The sequence below is a fragment of the Lithobates pipiens genome, unplaced genomic scaffold (assembly GCF_037356315.1).
Source record: "Lithobates pipiens isolate NorthernLeopardFrog02 unplaced genomic scaffold, aLitPip1_a1.2 Scaffold_19, whole genome shotgun sequence".
In the NCBI taxonomy this organism is placed as follows: domain Eukaryota; kingdom Metazoa; phylum Chordata; class Amphibia; order Anura; family Ranidae; genus Lithobates; species Lithobates pipiens.
The window spans coordinates 421,285,324-421,297,887 of record NW_027507764.1 but is presented as its reverse complement, the minus strand read 5'-3'; the positions used below and the strand labels follow the sequence as shown (position 1 = coordinate 421,297,887).

Below are 12,564 nucleotides of genomic sequence, written 5' to 3'. Positions count from 1 at the left end.
GGATTTTGCAAAAGCATTTGACACAGTTCCCTATAAACTTTTACTGTACAAAGCAAGGTCCATTGGCGTGGACCATAGGGTGAGTACATGGATTGAAAACCAGCTACAAGGACGAGTTCAGAGGGTGGTGATGAATGGGGAGTACTCTAAATGGTATGGGGTACCACAGGTTTCAGTTCTGGGACCAATCCTATTTAATTTGTTCATAAACGACCTAGAGGATGGGGTAAACAGTTCAATCTCTGTATTTGTGGACGATACTAAGCTAAGCAGGGAAATAACTTATCCGCAGGATGTGGAAACCTTGCAAGAAGATCTGAACAAATTCACGGGGTGGGCAACTACATGGCAAATGAGGTTTAATGTAGAAAAATGTAAAATAATGCATTTGGGTAGCAAAAATATGAATGCAATCTACTCTCTAGGGGGAGAATCTCTGGAGGAATCAAGGATGGAAAAGGACCTGGGGGTCCTAGTAGATGATAGGCTCAGCAATGGAATGCAATGCAATGCAATGCCAAGCTGTTACTAACAAAGGAAGCGGTATATTGGCAGGCATTAAAAAGGGGGTTAACTCCAGCGATAAAGAGATAATTCTCCCACTCTACAAGACTCTGGTCCGGCCTCACCTGGAGTATGCTGCCCAGTTCTGGGCACCAGTCCTCAGGAAGGATGTACTGCAAATGGAGCGAGTACAGAGAAAGGCAACAAAGCTAATAAAGGGTTTGGAAGATATTAGTTATGAAGAATGGTTGTGAGCACTGAACTCTAGAGAAGAGACGCTTGAGAGGGGATATGATTTCAATTTACAATTACCATACTGGTGACCCCACAATAAGTATAAAACTTTTTTGTGGAAGGGAGTTTAATAAGACACGTGGCCGCTCATTAAAATTGGAGGAAGAGGTTTAACCTAAAACTGCATAGAGGGTTGGTTCTTTACGGCGAGAGCGGCCAGGATGTGAAATTCCCTTTTCAGCGGGGGGGGGGGGGGGGGGGGGCATAGATAGTTTAAAAAATATATTCGATAAGCACCTGAACGACCGCAATATACAGGGATATACAATGTAATACTGACATATAATCACACACATAGATTGGACTTGAAGGACTATTTTCAACCTCACCTACTATGTAACTATGTATGTATTACACAACTGGAAGTGACGTTTGCGGGTCACAGACCAGATGTCAGCATGCTCAGCTTGAGTTCCTTCCTGGAATTCAGCTGGCGTGCATTCCAATGCCCTTAACACCTTGCTCACACAGGCATATGGCTGTCCCTACTAGTTTTAAGTACTGCTACATACAGACATTATTAATATGGCTCCAGGTAAAATCCTTTAGCCATCTACATGTGGCTCACACTTTGAGAGTAAGTACCCATATATTTATACTTATACAGGACTGTTGGTACAAAAAAGATATAGATCTGTGGTGTTCTAACTGGCTTGTCTTATTATGGAGGGTCCTGCTGCAATCCTTTTCTTTTATATATTGTACAGGATGCCAAGGTTGGGTCCTGGACGGGTGCTATGTAGCACCAGTATTTGGATTGTGGTCCTTTTAAGGGAGTCACGTAGATTTCAGGGGGTCACCCAGAATGGGTGAGGAATTCCGGGTGTAGTCATCAGGAGGACTGACTCACGGTCCTCTCTATATTAAGAGAGAGTTAGTTGGGACCCAGAATTTGGGGGGCTCTGAAGTGATATTCGGGTGGGAAAGAGCCTCCCTCAATGACCACAGGGGGTTAAAGGCCTCCAGGAAAACAGCTCATAAAAGACAGGAAGTAGTGAAGAGGTGGTGGTGGTGAGGAGTAGGTGGTGATTTACACCTGTGATCTGTGTTGCTGTTTTGGAGGCTGCAAAAGATTCGATAAAGGACTCTCAAAACTTTGGGGTGAAGACTGGGCTACAGAACTGTATTGGTTTTTTTCATTTTTGCTTTTGTGCTGAAGATAAGCGGACTTTGGTTTATATTTTGATCTGCGTGCTGAAGAAAGCCTCATTTTTGATTTACTTATAAATAAAAGTCTTTTGGTTTCACCTTTGAACGGTTTATGCACTTAGTCCCGTGGAGCTATTATCCCCAAAGTTTACAACCGGTGGAGAATGCGGGCAAAAGTGCATTTGCAGCCGAAAAAACATTTAAAAACTACAAACTGAAATTTAAAAGAGACAGTGTACAAATGGCATGTCTTGGGTGAAGTCAGCCCAGACGCTGCAAGCAGCAGGTAAAGACATGGAGGTCATCAGGGCTTTGGCACAAGCCACTGTGACCCAGCAGCAAGCTTCAGCAGATGCAAACCGTCGCCATGAGGAAGCGATGGCTCAGCAGCAGTAGGCCCTGGCACAGGCTTTAGCTGCACAGCAGGAAAGCACGGTTGCTAGCCGCCCAGTTTACTGCTCAGCAGGAGTTCACTCAAGCACAGGTGACTGCCTTGCAGGAGGCAGTACAAGCGGTTGTCACCGTTGGCAACCAAGTGTCTGTGAGGGCCAGCCAAATTGTTTTACAAAAACTGACATCCAGCGATGACGTAGAGGCCTTTCTCAACACCTTTGAGAGGATAGCGGAGAGAGAGGCATGGTAACACTTGTACATGTCAGGGTGATTGGGAGACTTGGGTCCCGTAAGAAAAACCCTACACGTAGTGTGCATCCATGGGGACTCCAAGGAGTACCCCTCAGTTTCGGTGACTGTGTGCTATGGCCATACCTCTGTTACACAAGAGGTTGGGGTAGTGAGAAGCTTAATACATGATATTATACTGGGGCGGGACTGTCCTCTATTTCTCGAACTGTGGAACCAGGTACAGATGGGGCTGTCAGGACAGCCAGGAGAACTGGGGACACTGGGCCTGGAAGAGACAGAGTCTGAGGGGCCTGGGCCTGAAACTCCCACAACACACCCCTCTGATACGGGGACACCGGTTACTGATAATGATATTGCAGAGAATGTTAAGTTGAAGGATGATGTTTCAATTTCAGGCTTCAAAAACGAGTTGACCTCTGAGTGGGGGGAAGTCTTCCCGTTACAGGTCATGCTGGGGGAGGATGACAAGGAGCTCTCCCCCATGCAGTTCCCGGTTGAGGAGGGTGAAGGGGAAACATCCTCAAGGCCAGTGCACCCAGACCTTGATGTACCCAGGGGTGCGTTTGGCACTGCCCAGTTGCAGGATCCTACCTTGGTCAATGCTCAAGAGCAGGTTTCTGTTGTTGATGGGGTCTCACAAATACCAGGGGCAGATCAGAGGTTTCCTCATTTCGCGTTGAAGGGTGGGCTTGGTTTATCATGTGGATGAAAGCCAAGGGGAAATTGTACAGCAGTTGCTGGTTCCCCAACCGTATAGGCGGATGCTACTTGATCTAGCCCACAACGACGCACTGGGAGGACACTTTGGGGCAGAGAAAACAGAGGCCAGGATAACTGACCGGTTTTACTGGCCAGGGGTGAAGGCCAAAGTTAAAATATATTGTGCATCTTGTCCCATTTGCCAGTTAACTGCCCCAGTGCTCCACTATAGAAGCCCTCTGGTACCCTTGCCAATTATTGAGGTTCCATTCGAGCGCATCGCTATGGATCTCGTGGGACCCCTGGTAAAGTCGGCAAGGGGGCACCAATATATATTAGTCATCCTAGACTACGCAACCAGATATCCAGAAGCAGTTCCTTTGAGGAAAACTTCCTCTAAGACCATTGCCGGGAATTATTTCAAATGTTTTCACGAACTGGATTTCCCAAGGAGATACTAACGGACCAGGGCACCCCTTTTATGTCAAAGGTGATGGCGGACTTGTGCAAACTATTTCAGATTAAACAGTTGCGGACGTCTGTCTATCACATGCAGACCGATGGCCTAGTTGAGAGGTTTAATAAAACTCTAAAGTCCATGTTAAAAAGAGTGGTCCAGAAAGACTGGGAGGATTGGAATATGTTACTCCCTGCCCTCTTGTTTGCCATCCGGGAGATTCCACAAGCGTCCACGGGCTTCTCACCATTTGAGCTAGTGTATGGGCGAAAGCCCCGGCGGTTGCTCGATCTGGTAAAGAAAACGTGTGAAAGCGAGTCCTCACCGCAAAAAACTGTGGTAGAGTATATCTCTCAAATGCGAGAGAGGGTGGCTAAGGTGATGCCGCTGGTGAGGGAGCACATGCAGAAGGCTCAGGATACCCAAAGAAGGGTGTATAACCGATTGGTAAAAATCAGACAGACAGTTTCAAGTATTAAACCGAGTGGCTGTCCTAATACCCACAGTGAAGAGCAAGTTCTAAGCCAAGTGGCAAGGTCCGTTTGAGGTGGCAGAAAAAGTGGGGGAGGTAAACTACAAGGTACACCAGCCAGGGAAAAGAAAACCATACCAGATCCATCACGTAAATTTGTTGAAACCCTGGAAAAAAGAAAACAGGTATCCGCGGTGGTAGCGGTAAAGTCAGGGGACCATGCAGGGATCGACCTGGTGCAGGTGGCTGCTACCTTAACTAGGCACCAAACCCAGCATAGAAGGGACATGTTGGACTTTGAAACATGCCAAATATTTGACCTCACGCATAGGAGGGGCAGAAGTAGCTTGTATAAAAGAGGAAATAGATCACAATCTAGGAATAGACAAAACAGATCTCCAAATTACACGGATGATGAAAACACACAAAAAACGGTTACTTTTTTGGAAAAAGAGGGGGTGGAGGATGGAACATCTTGCATCCCCTCTCGACCAAATACATCTATACAACAAGGTGACAAAAAACAACAGAAGGAGAAAGCACAAAGACGACAAACGAGAGGCTCTCGTACAAGGAGCCAGAATCGCTAGATAGTATATCAAGTGATTCAACTCTTAAATTAGACATGACAGTGATAAATTTATCATTCCCTATCCAGGAACAATGGTACTAAAACATGGTATGTCCTTTTCTCCAACTACCAACATGGACGATTTTACAGTGTATAAAGATATAGTACTATTTTTGAGGAAGGTTTTCTTTAAAAAAACTTTTATGGACAGAAGGATAAAGAAACTAGAAAAATCTCCATTGGATGTGGATGATCAAAAAGCTCTGGATATACTCAACTCCTTGTTGGAGCTGGTGATTCCTATGCAAGAAGATCACCAAGGCTAAATATTAAAATCGAAAAAAAAGTCAGCCCTCAATAAAAATAGATGGCTAAGCATGTTTTTAGAGATGGTACAATCTGATCTGAGTGAGATCTCCTGGAAACATACATGCAAAGATAATCTAAGTAACCTGGAACGCCAAGCATTAAAGGAGCTAAAGGACTCAGAGTATAATAATAAAAAGGAGTGATAAAGGGGGAAATGTCCTGATGGACAATACAGATTATGAAGCAGAGGTAAGGCGCCTGTTGGGTGACCTTAGTACATATCGCAAATTGGATAGTGATCCCTTCCCTAGAGTAATACATGAATTAAACAGCAGAGTAGATGATGCACTAGAGGTGGGGCTCATCACTAAACGTGAATATGAGCATTTAATCGGTTGAAGATTTTAATGTCTCCACCTTTTACTGCATCCCTAAAGTTCATAAGTCGCCTGCGAAGCCACCAGGGAGGCCAATTGTTTCTGCAATTTATGGTCCCTTGGATAGAATGGGAAGCTATTTAGATTCCCTTCTCAAAGAGATGGTATATGGCCTTAGATCTTATGTACAGGGCACCCGTCGTGTTCTATCGAAAATTGCTGATTTTAAGATTGAGGGTAAAGCTTGTCTGCTTAGTATAGATGTGGAATCCCTATACACCTCAATACCGCATGAATGCGGTGTTGTAGCGGTAAGGAGATTCCTGGAAAAATGTTATCCCCTATTTGGAGCACAAAATGAGTTCCTAGTTTACCTATTACAATTTGCCCTCAAAAGTAATTATTTCCAATTTGCGTGCACCTATTACCAACAAATTAGGGGGACTTCTATGGGAGCAGCATGGGCCCCGGCATATGCCTGCCTCCACCTGGGCAGCTGGGAGGAGGAGGTTGTGTTCAACAACCCTATGTACCTCGGCCACGTACACACGTGGCTGAGGTGAATAGATGATATTTTGGTCACCTGGAAGGGTGACCTGGCAATTATACCCAAGTTTGTGGAAGAGCTCAACATACGTAACATACATCTTACATATGCTTATGATAGATATGAATTGCCCCTCCTGGACTTAAATATCAAATTGGAGGATGGTAAAGCTAAAACATGTACATACCATAAGGAAACAGCAGCAAATACTTTGCTGCAGGCAGGAAGCCACCATCCTCCTTGGCAGAAAAATGGGATCCCAATTGCAAAAATCATCCGGATTAAACAAAATTGCTCTGACATTGCAGACCTGAGAAGAGAATCTAAGGAGTTATATGCAAGATTCCATGAACGGGGTTATTCCCATAAACAGATCCGCAATGCCAAATGCAAAGCTGCGATTCGCAGCAGGGAGAGCTTATTGTGTAGAGATGGGAATTCCATCTCTAAAAAAACAGGAAGAACTAAATTCAACAAGATTAATCACGACATATGGGACCCAATGGGGATCCGTGCGTAAAATCTTGGAGAAACACTGGGGTATTTTAAGAAACAATAAGGATTTGGCAAAGATAGTGGGAGAGAGACCTCAAATGGTGACATGAAGGTCAAAAAACTTAGGGGACATACTTGTGCACTCCGAATATGTTTGACTACCAAAGTAATCTATAGGATTACATGCCCTTGTCCTAAAATCTGTATAGGAAAGACAAAAAGAGCACTGAAAGTACGTATAGGGGAACATTTAAGAGATATTAGGAAAGAAAAAGAAAGACAAAGAGAGAATAAAGAGCAAAAAGAGGAAAGGCCAGTGGCTAAACACTTTACCCAATACCATGAAAGACAGACGGACTTGAAGTTAAGTGAATTTATGTCCTTAAATTACCAGCAAGAAGAGGGGACTTCGATTGCATCCTTTTACAAAAGGAAAAATTTTGGATTTTTACTTTGAAATGTCTCGTACCAATAGGCATGAATACGCAGTTCAATCTGCAATGTTTTCTGGATTAGTGACGAAGTGGAATAAGATAAACGAAGATTCCCCTAATATAATCTGTCTTCCTTTCTGGCATTTCCCTATATGTTCTATCTTCTGGCCTTATAAATTCATTTTAAATTACATATTAGAGGGGTTTATCTAATTATATAGTCCCTGTGGTTAATAGAGGTCGGGACAAAAACAGAGATGTAGTGATTTAGATATGACACGTATTTTGTTTTCACCTCGATTAAGGGTGAGGATAAAATTATAAAAATATTTGATTTTAATAGTGTCATATCCTATTCTTATTGCACCCCATATCTTTTTGAGATCTGGTTGATATCTCTCCTGCTTTAAAAATTGTACCTCTTGTCTGCGTTCTGTCTTGTGAACGGATATATTAATAACAATAAAAATTTATCCTCTCTTTTGTAAAAACATTATCCCCAACAAATAAACCACAAAAAAACAGCACACTGCTTAAAACAGTAATCTGTTTATTTCTACCGGACCAATTGCTTACAATGTATCTACCGTAGATATATATTGAATAATAGTAGTGAATCTAAAAGTGATACATGATTGAGCTACAAACTACGGAAATGATTTGTGGTTTATTACTAATGGAATACTGGTAGTATGCATATAAAAAAAAAAAAAAAAAAGATCATCATCATCAGAGCATTTCCCACTAGAAGCCACAAAAAGAACTGTGTCTACTTGTAGAAATTGCATAGAAAACATCTTGTGGAACTTTCAAACGAATTAATCATTACATCTATAAAGAAACTTGGATTTGACATGAACTGCTGCAAAATCTTTGTAGAATCTGATTTTCACCGATCAATTCAAGTAGCTTAATAGAAGTTTTTTATTATTTATATTTTTTTAGCGGAAAATATTATGCCATCAATTTTTGCTACCCTAGGGACCACATACATGTCGATCTCTCGTCATTTTTTTTTTTTTGATAAAACACATTGGATATATTTTCATGTACAACGGCAAATCGGCAGGTGTGTGGATATAGAGGCGCCTCATCCGTTTTTTATTGTTGCATGTATGTTATCTGTATGTCTTATGTGTTTTGTGGTGTCTGAACAAGATTTGTCAAGATTTTTGGGAATATTTGGTTATGTAACAGACTATTTATTGGGGCACTGGGAATCGACTTTTTGTAAAGTAATTTTTCTGGGTCAGTTTTATTCGTATATAGATTTGCATAATAGGAATAAACTTTTTGGATATAGATACTTTTCCAAATTTCTTATTTGTCCGCTATAGCCATTAGTAGCTACCTTTGTCCTTTTTTGGACATCCCTTCTTTAGTGGTGTCCAGAAAGAAAAAATATTTTTTTCCCCAAACCCAGCAAGCAAAAGAGTTTCTTCAAAGAAATAGGGACATATTTTCAGGGTTGCCGGGTCTCACCAATGTCATCGAGCATGACATTGTAAAAATGTGGTTAAAGCTTTACCGTATCCCAAAAGCTCATAGAGTGGCAGTGTCTGAAGAGGTCAAAAGAATGCTCGAGCCTGATGTCATTGAGGAGTCGCAGAGCGAGTGGTCCAGTCCAATCGTATTGGTACCCAAACCCAACGACACTCTCCTCTTCTGCAACGACTATAGAAAACCTAATGAAATCTCCAAGCTTGATGCTTATCCCATGCCACGGGTAGATGAGCTAATTGAGAGGATGAGGTCCTGCCAGGTATATCACCACGCTGGACCTCACAAAAGGGTACTGGCAGATTCTCCTGACCAAGGAAGCTAGGGAGAAAATGGCCTTCTCTAACCCCGAAGGCCACTTCCAATACAAAAGAATGCCATTTGGTCTACACTCTGCCCAGTTATGTTCCAAAAGGCCATGGACAAAACTTTGCATCCACATCAACAGTACACTTCGGTTTATTTAGATGACATAGTCATCTTCAGCACTGATTAGGAGTCCCATCTTTCCCGAGTTCAGGCAGTCGTAGACTCCTTGAGAAGAGCAGGATTCACCATCAATCCGGAGAAATGTGCAATTGGGGTGGAGGAAGCCAAGTACCTAGGGTACATTGTGGGTAGAGGGCTGGTGAAGCCCCAAAGGAGTAAAGAAAAAGCCATACAGGACTGGCCTAGTTGGCAACTACCGGAGGTTTGTCCCCAACTTTGACACCATTGCTGCACCATTGACTGACCTGACCAAAGGCAGAATGTTTGTGATGGTAAAGTGGAATGACGATGCTGAAAAAATAGGATTTTTTACACTCATCGTAAAATCCCTGTCTCTGTAATTCACCGACCGACACAGCTTCTCTCTTAGACCATTGGGTTGTATACCTTTCCCTTTAGGAGACACTAGGCAAAGTTGTAACACAACACTCAGAACTTTCAGTTCCGCCCAGGGGGCGGTCCCCTAAGTATCAACCCTCCACCCTGCCTTGCAGTAATCAGTACGTCAACAAGCAGTATAATGTAAAGATAAAAAGAGGGGCGGGTGCTGTGTCGGTCGGTGAATTACAGAGAAAAGGATTTTACGGTGAGTACAAAAGATCCTATTTTCTCTTATATTCACTGACCGACACAGCTCCTCTCTTAGACCCCAAGCAGTGCCAAACGAGGAGTGGGAAAAACAGCATAAAAAAACTCATCCACCATGGCAAGTGGGAACTAGTAAAACTGTACCCACCAAACAAAAGTGTGTGGAAACCTCCAGCACAAAACCAGGGTACCCTCAACAGCAGTGACTACCCATAACCGCACAAAAAAACTGCGGAAGTAATGCAACAGCGCATACAATAGTGCATTCTTAAAAGGTACCGTGTTTTTATCGAAAAACCAGGAAAAACTAAAAAATATTGCATATTCAATTGCAACTATACAGCCGCCTGCAAAAACTTTACAGCCAAACAGGCATTAGCTGATGCACTGACGTCTACCTTGTAGAACTTGGCAAACGTGCGGACAGACGACCATGTCGCCGTCTTACACACCTGAGCGACAGATGCTTGGTGTCGGAAGACCCAAGATGTTCCGATTGCCCTTGTGGAATGGGCCATAACCGGAAAGAGGGTTGCCCCTTTAAGACGTAGGCTTGACTATAATCTGTCTGATCCACCTGGAAATGGTGGCTGATGAGACCGCCATGCCTTTCTTTGGACCAGCTACTGAGGCAAACATCAAGTCTGACTTCCGTAAGGGAGCAGTGGTAGACAAATACACTTCAGAGCCCGAACCACGTCCAGAGCGTGAAGGGCCACCTCCTTAGGGTGTTTCGGCCTAGGACAGAGAGATGGTAACACAATGTCCTCTTTAATGTGAAAAGCCGAGACCACCTTCGGTAAAAAGGACAGTTGTGAACGCAACACCACCTTATCCTATGGATAACCAGATAAGGCGACTTGCAAGACAAGGCCGCCAGTTCTGAAAACCTCCTGGCCGAGGTGATGGCCACTAGAAAGACCACTTTCTGGGAAAGAGTCAACAGGGGAAACTTCCTGATATTTTAGAGCAGCGAGTTTTGAAGCGCCAATAACACCAGGTTCAAATCTCATGGGGGTAAGGGCGTACGCACCGGAGGGATTACAGGACGAACCCCCCTGAACAAAAGTATGCACTATGAGTGAGTCGCTGAAAAAAAGACAGCCAAAGCTGACATTTTTGCCCCTTAATAGTGCTTAACGCCATTTTCTGGTCTACTCCTTGCTGAAAAACCAGCAGGGTACAATCACCGAGTACTTTAGGTTCAACAGCCACCCAAATTCTCGCAGAGTCTGCATGTTGATCGCCACATCCTCCTCTAATTCTGAGGTGGAAGATGCTCTCAGGAGGAGATTGTCTAGATATCGCATGATCGCGACCCCACGTTGCCGTAGCAACCCCAAACCCAAAGCCAAAATCTTGGTAAAGGGGGCTGATGCCAGACCAAAAGGGAGAGCGCCACAAACTGGTAGTGCGCTTCCCTGACTACAAATCGCAGAAGCTTCTGCTGTCACAGGCATATGGGTATGTGCAGGTACGCATCTTGGAATTCCAGGACCCTTGATGGATTGCAGCAACTACTGAGCGAACTGATTCCATTCTGAACCTCTGCACTTTAACAAAGTGATAGAGAGCTTTTAGGTCCAAGATTGGACGTTCCCCTTCCTTCTTGGGAACTACAAGCATATTTGAGTAGAATCCCTGGAAATGTTCCGATCCGGAACCGGTACAACCACCCTGCGACTCAGCAGGTCCCTTACTGTCCCCAAGAGGGGCTCCCGGTGAGCCGGGGATACGGGTATGCTGGAGAGGAAGAATCTGTTTGGCGACCAAGAGAGAAACTCTATTTTGTAGCCTAAGGAAATCAGATCGCAGGTCCATTGGTCGAAAACCGAGGGGACCACGGGGCTGCAAACTCCCGAAGGCGACCCCCCACCCGAGACATGGGTGGGGACAACCTTCATGCGGTAGCACTTATACTCGCAGGCTTGTTCGGCTTGCGGTTCCAGGGACGTTTTGTCAGTCCGTGATCGTCCTGTCGGGCTGGGGGCGTTATATCGAAGATCCAGGCGGACTGAAAAGCCGTTAGTGAACGGGAAAAGGGGGCCCTTTCCTACAGCGTAGCTCCTTAGCCTTCCTGGCCTGTGGGTGTAGTGTACTCTACCACCGGTGGCATTTTTACTAATGCTATCCAAAGAGCTGGCCGCCAAGGAGGGGAAGATCAGTCAGGGCTTTTTTTAGATGCCTGGTCACAGACCAACATATTAGCCAATTCAGGCTCCTCAGGACCACAGCTGACACTGAAGCCCTAGATACAGAGGGTGGGTATCCAGGGTCGCGTCACAACGTACTTAAGGCCTTGCACTAGTTGGTCTGCTAATTTCACGCTGACAGGAGAAGCCTGTTGCTTTCCCAATTCGCGGTGCAAAAGTTTTGCCCGCTCAGTCAGTGTGTGACAAAAGTGCGAATGCCAGTACTGGTCGCACAGCGGACCCCACAACTGTAACCAAGGAATGAGCCACTGCCTAGGCCTTCCTGTCCACGGGATCCTTAAATGAAGGAGTACCCACTACCGGGATCATGGTTACTTATTTAACCTGGATACTGGAGGTCCATGACCGGAGGAGCTGACTACTTGTGAGAAGGCTTTCCTCAAAGGGGTAACGCACCGCCATGTGCCTGGGAACCAAAAAGGTCCATTGCGTGCGACCCCACTCCCTGTAAGTAAACTTGCAAATAAGTCAGACACGGGAACACCATAGGTGAACATGCTGGCTTGTGGGACCCAAAAGGGACCGGTACATCAGCAGGGGGACCTGATGGCTCCTGAAACTTCAGAGTATCACGCACAGCTGTGATAAGTGCTCCAACAAGCGATTTGTCGCGCACTGACCCAGACGGGGACTCATCCTCACTGTCGGAACGGTCCTGGTCAGCGTCATCTGACAAGACAGAGCAGGGGTCACCAGCCTCAGCAGAGCCCGAGTCTGTGCCAGAGCTCTCCCCAGAAGACGGGGGGGGGGGGGGGGTTGGTGGGGGGTTAGGGGGAACAGGGGCCACCTTCTTCCCACGCACCACCTCCATCTAGCAACAA

General features: G+C 44.9%; 1 protein-coding gene across 4 annotated transcripts in view; it reads right to left on the bottom strand.

The window, feature by feature from the left end:
• Positions 1-12,564, bottom strand: part of RBBP8 (RB binding protein 8, endonuclease) — a 150,167-nt gene that overhangs the window by 18,241 nt on the left and 119,362 nt on the right. The gene's annotated exons all lie outside the window — the stretch shown is intronic.